The sequence below is a fragment of the Balaenoptera ricei genome, chromosome 11 (assembly GCF_028023285.1).
Source record: "Balaenoptera ricei isolate mBalRic1 chromosome 11, mBalRic1.hap2, whole genome shotgun sequence".
NCBI classification, from domain to species: Eukaryota; Metazoa; Chordata; class Mammalia; order Artiodactyla; family Balaenopteridae; genus Balaenoptera; species Balaenoptera ricei.
The window spans coordinates 21,989,339-21,998,599 of NC_082649.1; the positions used below are offsets into that span (position 1 = coordinate 21,989,339).

At 36.1% G+C, this 9,261-nt stretch overlaps 1 pseudogene; it reads right to left on the reverse strand.

Annotated features, from left to right (window-relative positions):
- Positions 1 to 5,881: 5,881 nt before the first annotated feature.
- LOC132374320 (zinc finger protein 883-like) lies at positions 5,882 to 7,734 on the reverse strand (annotated as a pseudogene).
- Positions 7,735 to 9,261: the final 1,527 nt, after the last annotated feature.

Here is a 9,261-nt window from a genome sequence, read left to right on the forward strand (position 1 = left end):
AACCCTGACTCCTGAGCTACTGGAGCTAAGGCTGGATGAAGATAATACATGAGGCTTCGAGGGAGTGGGAATCTGTTCTAAAGAGGACACATTTTCCTATAAGACTTCTGAACAGTGCTTTTAAGAAATTGTATTTATTTGGTTGTTTTGTATTTTGAAAAGGTAATATACTCATAGAGTTCAAAAATGTATAAATAGTTATACAGTTAAAAATTTCCTCCCCATCCCTGTTACTCACCTACCTGGTTCCTTCTCTCTTCTCCACCATCCACAGGTTTCTACTATTATTAATTTGTTACTTAACCTTCTGGAGTTTCTTTATGCACTTGCATGTAAATATATAGATTCATATGTTCTGGGTCTTGCTTTTGATACCTCACAATATATTTTGGAAAACTTTACGCATTGGTAACATAGAAAGCTTCCTTGTTTGTCTTTGCTTAGTTTTATACTTCGTTGCAAAACAAACATACAGAGAAGTAAATAAAACCTTATTTCTACAACTTAACAATTAATTACAAATTGAACACCCATTTAACCATTACTCAGGAGCAAAAAAAAAAAAAAAAAAAAAAAGAGCATTGCTGCACTCCAGAAGCCCTCAGTATGTCCCTTCCACTCACCCTGCCTTCCACACTCTTCTTATCCCTCCAGAAAACCACAATCCTGACCTTTATGGTAACCATTTTTTACATTCTTAATACATTTTACCATCTACACATACATCCCTAAACAATATATCATAATTTTGTGGTTTTTAAATTTATATAAGTATAATCATACTAAATGTTTCCTTTGTGTCTTCTTTTCACAAAATTATGCTTGTAAAATTCATCCATATTTTTGTGTGTAGCTCTGATCTGTTCATTGTCAATTGTTGAATAGTATTCAACATTATTTATCCAATTTACTGTAAAGGTTCATTCAGGTTGTTTCCAGTTCTTGGCTATACACACAATACTACTATGAACATTCTTATACAGATCTCCTTGTGCACATATTTCCTTTGGGTATATTTCTAGGATAATAGGGTATGTGTATCTTCAACCTACTAGATAGAATCCAACTGTTTTCTAAAGTAGTTGTATCAGTTTAGACAATAGTGGTGATGAAAGTTCTTATTATGCCACATCCTTGACAAATAGTACTTCTTGTCATATTAATTTTAGTAATTCTTGTGGAAGATCAGTAGTATTTAATTATAGGATAACTTGCATTTTCCTAATTTCTAATAAAGTTGGTTGCTGTAGTTTTAAAAAAATATATTTCCACAAATTCTTTGGCACTCCTCTTATCAAAAGGTGGAGTCTGATTGCCTTCTCCTTGACTATGGGCTGGGCTTAGTGACTCGCTTCTAAGAAACAGAATGAAGCCGAAGTGACGCTGTGTTTGACATCTCAAGCTAAATAAAAGACAAACATCTTCTGCCTGGCTCACTCTCTCAAGAAGTCATAGACTTCATAGAGTAATGGACTCATAAAAGTTCTTTATACCATATTTTCATGCTACTCCTGTTTGTTATTTATATTGGAAATATCTTCTCCCATTCTGTGTTTCATTATTTTATAGTTTTTTTGGGGGGATGAACAGAGTTCTTCATTTCACTTAAATTTATCAAATTTCCCCTTATGTTTAGTGCTGTTGTGTCTTATTCCTTTAGAAACCCTATCCTATCCCAAAGTCCTCAGGGATTTTGAAATATTCTCTTCTAAATGCTTTATACTTTTGCCTTTTACATTTCAGCAAATTAATTAATGCAGCTGAATTAATTTTTATGTATGGTGTATACTTTCCATATAGAGATCTAATTATGCCAGCACAATTTATTGAAAAGTCCTTCCTTTCCTTACTCTTCTACAGGGTCCTATTTATTACATACCAGATGTGCCCTTTTTTTTATGTTCCACTGGTCCATTTGTCTATCCTTGCACCAATACCACTCTGCGTTGATAAGGCTTTAAAGGAAGTTTTCGGGTATGGATGAGAAAGTGTCCCCTTCCTCCTCTTTCTCTTCTTCTTCCTTTTTCTTGACTCTTTTAGCTGTTCTTGGCTCTTTTCATTCCCAAATATTTAGAAAGATCTTATTAAATTCAACAAAATGTTGAGATTTTAACTGGAATTACATTAATCTGTTAATCAATTTTAGAAGAGCAAATATTTTTACAATATTGTATCATTTTACAATCCATAAACATAATATGTAACTTCAGTTATTTAGGTCTTATTTAATGCCACTCAATAGAGTTTTATTTTTCCTATGAAGAATTTTACATTGTTTCTTAAATTTATTCCTTTGTATTTGATATTAATGCCATTTTAAGTTCAATGTTAGAATTCATAGAAAAACAATTTATTTTGTATCCAGCAATCTTGCTAAATCTCTTACTGATTTTAATTATTTATGAGGATTTAAAATTTTCTGCATACTGTAGTAATAACTCTAAATAATAAGAATTTTATTTCTTCATTACAATTCTCTCTTTTGTTTGTCTTGCTTTGCAGCACTGGCTAGGACCTACAGTACAGCATTGAGTGGTAGTGGTCTTACTACTCTGAGATAGCTGAGATAGCTTTCACAATTTCACCATAAGTGTGATGCTGCCCTTGGCTTTTTATACATGTTCTTTTTCAAACAAAAGAAGTTCTTCTCTATTTTTAGTTTGCTTAGAAGTATTATTATTGGTGAATGTATGTTGAATTTTACCAAAACCTTTTCTGCATCCATTGAGATGATCATATGTGTTTCTCCTTTGATTTTTTAAAATAATGTTAATATTCCTTTTTTTTTTTTTTTTTCAGCTGTGCAGCTTGTAGGATCCTAGTTCCCCTACTAGGGATCGAACCTGAGCCGCCTGCAATGGAAGTGTGGAGTCCTAACCACTGGACCACCAGGGAATTCCCTTCTTTGATCTTTCAGTGGGATGAATTAATGTCGATTGATTCTATAATCTTCAGCCAACTTTCATTCTTTGGATAAATCCAACTCGGTAGTGCTGTATTATCTTTCACACTTACATGGATAGACAGTGGGTCAATATTTTGTTCAAGAGTTTTGCATCTATGATCATGAATGAGACTGGCTTGGAATTTTCCTTTCTAAATATTGTCCTTGTCAGACTTTTGTATCAAGGCTATGCTAGACACAGAATGAGTTGGGAAGAGCAGACTCTCTTACTCTCTGGAAGCATGGAACAGTTCTTTATTTACTGTTTGGCAGAATCCACTGGTAAATCTATCAGTGTCTAGAGTCTTTTTTTGGGAAGATTTTAAATTATTGATTCAAGTATACCCCAATAAACCTGACTTTAAAAAATGTCCTTCGGCAAGTTACATTTCCAGTCAATTTTGGTTTCAGGGCCATTAGGTACTATTATTATTGTTCAATAGAAAGGATATCTCCTACTCCTTCTGAGCCTACCATTTTTTGACTGACTAAATAATTTATAATTTATGCCATCATTGAGGTCACAGCATAATAAAATAGTTCACATAAGTTATTATATAATATGTACAATATACTATAATAGCTTACTGTAATAACTATTATGGTATATTGTAGTATATTATATACTCTATATTACAGTATGTTATTATATTATATAATTAATAACATATAATATTATATATGTTATATAATTACAATAGTAAACTTCCCACAAAGTGTCTGGCACATTTATATATCGTCTCATTTAATCCCTAAGGTAACTCTTGACAGGTAACCTTGTCATTATTTTACAGATGAAGGAACTAACTCTGAGAGGTTATATTCTCTGACCAAAAGTTACACAACTGATAGGTTACACAACTGATAGGTTGAGAAATTGGTGCCCTTAACCATTTTCCATACCAATTCCCTCAAATGAGCTATTTCTCAAGAGAATGTGCAGACTGCTCAAATTCTTTTTGGTTTTGCCTATTTCTTACTAAATTTATTCCTAAATATTTTTTGTTTCTATAGCTATTGTGAATAAAATCTCTTTTCCATTACACTTTCAAATTGTTGTTAGTATAGTGTATATGTATTTGTAGTACTATTAACTTTGTTTTGTAACTGCTTACAAAATTGTGTGAACATGTCATGCATTTTTCTGGTGAGAAAGTCTGCGACTTTCATAGGTTCTTAAAAGGATACATAAATTCAGAAAAGCTTAAACACTGCTGCCTTAAGTCCAGGTTTTCCCAAAGCTTGTGTAACAAGTCCATTACAGTTTATGCTTATGTGTGAACAGTTTTCTTGGACACCAAAACAAACACCAGACTTTGAAAGTCTGGACTACTCTCCAAAACTATGTATTGGATAAGTTCCATAAGTGGATTTTTTTCTGTCCCTAGGTAGTGAATTTAAAATCACAGGATTCTGAGGTAAATCTTCATATTTTCAGGCCATTGTCTCTATAACCACAGGAAGAAGTCAGACAACAGACCAACGGACTTTTCTAGATGTTCTGAAACTCAAAATTTATTCTCATTCAGATGGCCCTTACATATTTAGGTGTGTAAATAACAAATGAAGTTCCCAATTTCATCTTTTCTTGGTAATCTGCCCAAGACATGTTTCTAGTTCCTTTTCATCTGGGAGATGATGGCAACAATACTCAATTTAGTAGAGAAAGTTGAGAAAGTTACATTGCAAGATTAAGTTTGAATAAATTCTAGGAAAACTAGCTTCATTTTATTATTTTTTAAATAAATGTATTTATTTATTTTTGGCTATGTTGGGTCTTCGCTGCTACACGCAGGCTTTCTCTAGTTGTGGCGAGTGGGGGTTACTCTTCATTGTGGTGCGTGGGCTTCTCTTTGCAGTGGCTTCTCTTGTTTCAGAGCACGGGCTCTAGGTGTGCGGGCTTCAGCAGTCGTGGCTCTCAGGGTCTAGAGCACAGGCTCAGTAGTTGTGGCGCACAGGCTTAGTTGCTCTGCGGCATGTGGGAACTTCCCAGACCAGGGATTGAACCTGTGTCCCCTGCATTGGCAGGCATATTCTTAACCACTGCACTACCAGGGAAGTCCTGAAAGCTAGCTTTATATACCAACAGTTCGATTCATTCTTTGCCAGGGTTTTATCCAACATCATATCCTTAAGAAAAGATCCCAATGTTCCTACTGCAATAAATCCTGGAATTTATACTATTTTATCTCAATATTCTTCAATATTCATAATATGTTGCATTTTGGAGAAAAAATACAAGGGTAATATATAGCATATATGGCATGTGGTCTATATCTTCATTGAATCACACTTGATGTAGAGTAAATAAGTCACAATTTAAGAACCACATCTACAGAAGCCTGCATTAGTAATAAAAACAATAAATGTGGACCTTAAATATAAATTAATCAGGCCTTCCAAATTTTCAGGTGAGTAAACCAAAGTTTAAAGAGGTAAAGCAACTTAACCTCAAAATAACAAATAGACCTAGTTAGTAATAGAGCTGAGATTAGAATCCAGGACTTCCAAAACCCAGACATGTGCTCTTTCCACTAAACTATGTGGTCACTCTAGGAAGTTGACAGGTTTTTTGTTTGCTTGCTTGTTTGTTTTGTTTTTGGCTGTGTTGGGTCTTCGTTGCTGTGCTTGGGCTTTCTCTAGTTGCGGTGAGTGGGGGTTACTATTTGTTGTGGTGCATGGGCTTCTCATTGCAGTGGCTTATCTTGCTGTGGAGCACAGGCTCTAGGTGTGCGGGCTTCAGTAGTTGTGGCACATGGGCTCAGTAGTTGTGGCTCACAAGCTCTAGAGCACAGGCTCAGTAGTTGTGGCGCACAGGCTTAGCTGCTCCGTGGCATATAGGATCTTCCTGGACCAGGGATCGAACCTGTGTCCCCTGCATTGGCGGGCGGATTCTTAACCACTGCACCACCAGGGAAGTCCTGAAGTTGACAGTTTTCAGGATCCTCTTTCTGTTTCCCTGGGGAAGGTCTCCATACTAGCCAAGTTCCCAAGGCATTCAGAGGATTTCTCTCCAGTGTGAAGCTTTTCATGTTGAAAAAAAGAAGAGTTTTGTCTAAAGGTTTTTCTACACTCAGTATGTATATTTGCCTTCTCTCCACTACGAATTTTCTGGTGTTTTGTAAGATATGTGCTCTGGCTTAAGGCTTTCCCACATTCATTACATTTGTAGAGTTTTTCTTTAGTATGAATGTTCTGATGTTTTTTAAGGTTTGTCTTCTGGCTGAAGGCTTTGCCACATTTATTGCATTCATAAGGTTTCACTCCAGTATGAATGATCTGATGTTGAATAAGGCCTGAACAGTAACTAACAGCTTTTCCACATTCATTGCATTTATAAGATTTTTCAATGGTATGAGTTTTCTGGTGATTTGTGAGGTTTGTACTCTGACTGAAGGCTTTTCCACAGTCATTGCATTTAAAGGGCTTCTCTCCAGTATGAATTCTCTTGTGCTGAATAAGGGCTGAACAGAAACTGAAAGCTTTCCCACAATCGTTACACTCATAGCACTTCTCTCCAGTGTGGGTTCTCTGATGCTGAATATGCCCTGAGCGGTCACTAAAAGCTTTCCCACATTCATCACATTTGTAAGGTTTTTCTCCAGTATGAACCCTCAGTGTTGTGTAAGGAATGAACTCTGGGTAAAAGTTTTCCCACATTCATTACATTTATATGGTTTCTCTCCTCTATGACTTCTCTGATGTTGAGTAAGGTATGTACTTCTGCTGAAGGCTTTCCCACATTCCTTACATTCATATGGTTTCTCTCCAGTGTGAGTTCTTTGATGTCGAATAAGAGCTGAGTAGTTACCAAAGGTTTTCCCACATTCATTACACTCATAAGGTTTCTCTCCAGTGTGAGTCCTTTGATGCTGAATAAGGGCTGAACAATCACTAAAGGCATTCCCACATTCATTGCATTTGTATGGTTTCTCTCCACTATGCATTCTCTGATGTTGAATGAGGTCTGAACAGTAACTGAAAGCTTTCCCACAGTCATTACATTCAAAAAGTTTCTCTCCAGTATGGACAATATGATGTTGAGTAAGAGCTGAGTGATCACTGAAGGCTTTCCCACATTTGTTACATTCATAGGGCTTTTCTCCTATATGAATTCTTTGATGTTGAGTAAGATGTGCACTCTGACTAAAGGTTTTACCACATTCGTTGCACTCATAAGGTTTCTCTCCAGTATGAATTCTTTGTTGTAGAGTAAGATGTGTGCTCCGGCTAAAAGCCTTTCCACATTCAAGACATTTATATGGTTTCTCACTAGTATGAATTCTTTGATGCTGAGTAAGTTATGTACTATGACTGAATGTCTTGCCACATTCAGTACACTCGTAAAGTCTTTCTCCACTATGAATTCTCTGATGTTGAATAAGGACTGAGCAATAACTGAAGGTCTTCCCACATTCATTGCATTTGTAGGGCTTTTCTCCAGTATGAGTCTTCTCATGGTTTGTTAAATGGGAACTCTGGTTAAATCTCTTTTCACATTCATTACATTTATAAGGTCGTTCTCCAGTATGACTTGTTTGATGTTGAATGAGAGTAGTGTGGTCTCTGAAGGTTTTCCCACATTCACTATATTTATAAGGTTTCTTTATAACACATTTACTTTGTATAATTAAATCTGAGTTTTGTTTGAACATTTTTCCATGTGTACCACATTCATGGCAATGCTCTTCTATAGTATCACTCTGCTCTGAAACAAGTATTGATTTTTCACTGAAACTTTCCCCAAATTCATTAGATTCTATATCACTTTCTTTGGCAGAAATTTTCATGAAGGTGACTAAATCTTTTCCCAGATATTTCTTCTCGTTTAAGTGCTGATTCCAGATTTCCAGGTTTCTCCCAATATAAAATTTCTCTTTGTAATTTCTTCCATCTTTATTCCTTGGGATGAACCTTCTTTGAGAATGTCCTACTGGCCTATTGTTGATTTCTTGACTCTAGGTTTAGACTTCCCATCTATAAGACATAAAAATACAAATTTACTATGAGTCTGATGCTAGGAGAAAAAAAGCTGCTATATTGGAAACAACATAATGAAACTGAAAATACTGAGAACATTCCATATTGGGAATATAAATATGGTGTGCTAAACTAAGGAAGGATGAGATGGAAAAGCTAGTGGTGTGAAAGGGTCTAATTCAAGAATAATGTAATCAAACAGAATAAAGCAAATGGCCTGTCAGGTGAGAAGCGTGATTAGGGAAAAGGCTAAATTACAGAACTTAGAAAAATATGAAGATGAGCATGGATTAAGAAAGGAAAACTGTTATCAAAGAGAGATGGTCTTTTAGGGAGTCTCCTGTGAGAAAACTATTTAAGCAACCTTTAAACTATTATCTTAAAAGCTATTAAGAGGTATTTAAATGTATTTCAAATAAACTTTCCTATTAGATTTGGATTTTTGACTTGCATAAAGCACTGCTTTTACCTAATCTCTCTTTTTTGAAAAACTGCTAATGTTATTGCTTTACCTTTGAGGTAAGAAGAGCAGAAACTAGGTCTAAAGGGAAAAAGAAAGACTAAAACGGGGGAAATTTATTCTTTTGAGGTGGAAAGTAATTCTTAGGGCTTTCCAATGACAAACCTACATTGTTTTTATTCTCAGTCAAGGATAGAAAGGCAAGAAACATTAAGCCCAGAGGACAAAAGAGGGATTATATGTCAGCATATCTAGTAGTCCTTCACTATGGGTTCATACTTGAGAGTGAGTACTAATATGTTGATTGAAAGTTAAGTGTTTGTGTGTAAGGACATGATGAATAATTGGTTTCACTGCAGGATTACTGGGCAGGGACCTGGCTGTTTTGTTAGAGCATCCCCAAATGTTGGCACCTATAGTGTTTTATTTTGGGCTGATCAGTTTCCCTATAATGAAATACTTCAACCTTCTACTTGGAAAGTGTGTTACCAACCAAACTTGGGTCCACCTGCCTGTGCGCAGTAAAGTCAATTTACTGACATCGGGTTGTGGTGAAGGGAAAGTGCAGCGTTTATTGCAGGGCGCCAAGCAAGGAGTCCAGGTAGCTAGAGCTCAAAAGGCCTGAACTCCCAGATGTCTTGGCTTTCAGGGAAGGTTTTTAAAGACAAGGCGAGGGAGAGGGGTTTGTGGGGTGTGTGATCAGCTTGTGGACATTCTTCTGATTGGTTGGTGGTGAGGTAATCGGGAGTCAACATCATCAACCTTCTGGTTCCAAATGGACTGGGTCTATGTGCTTGTGGGCAGCATACAATTAACTTCTTCCACCTGGGACGGGGTAGGGTTCAGTATCTTCAAACCAGCTCAAAGGACATGGCTC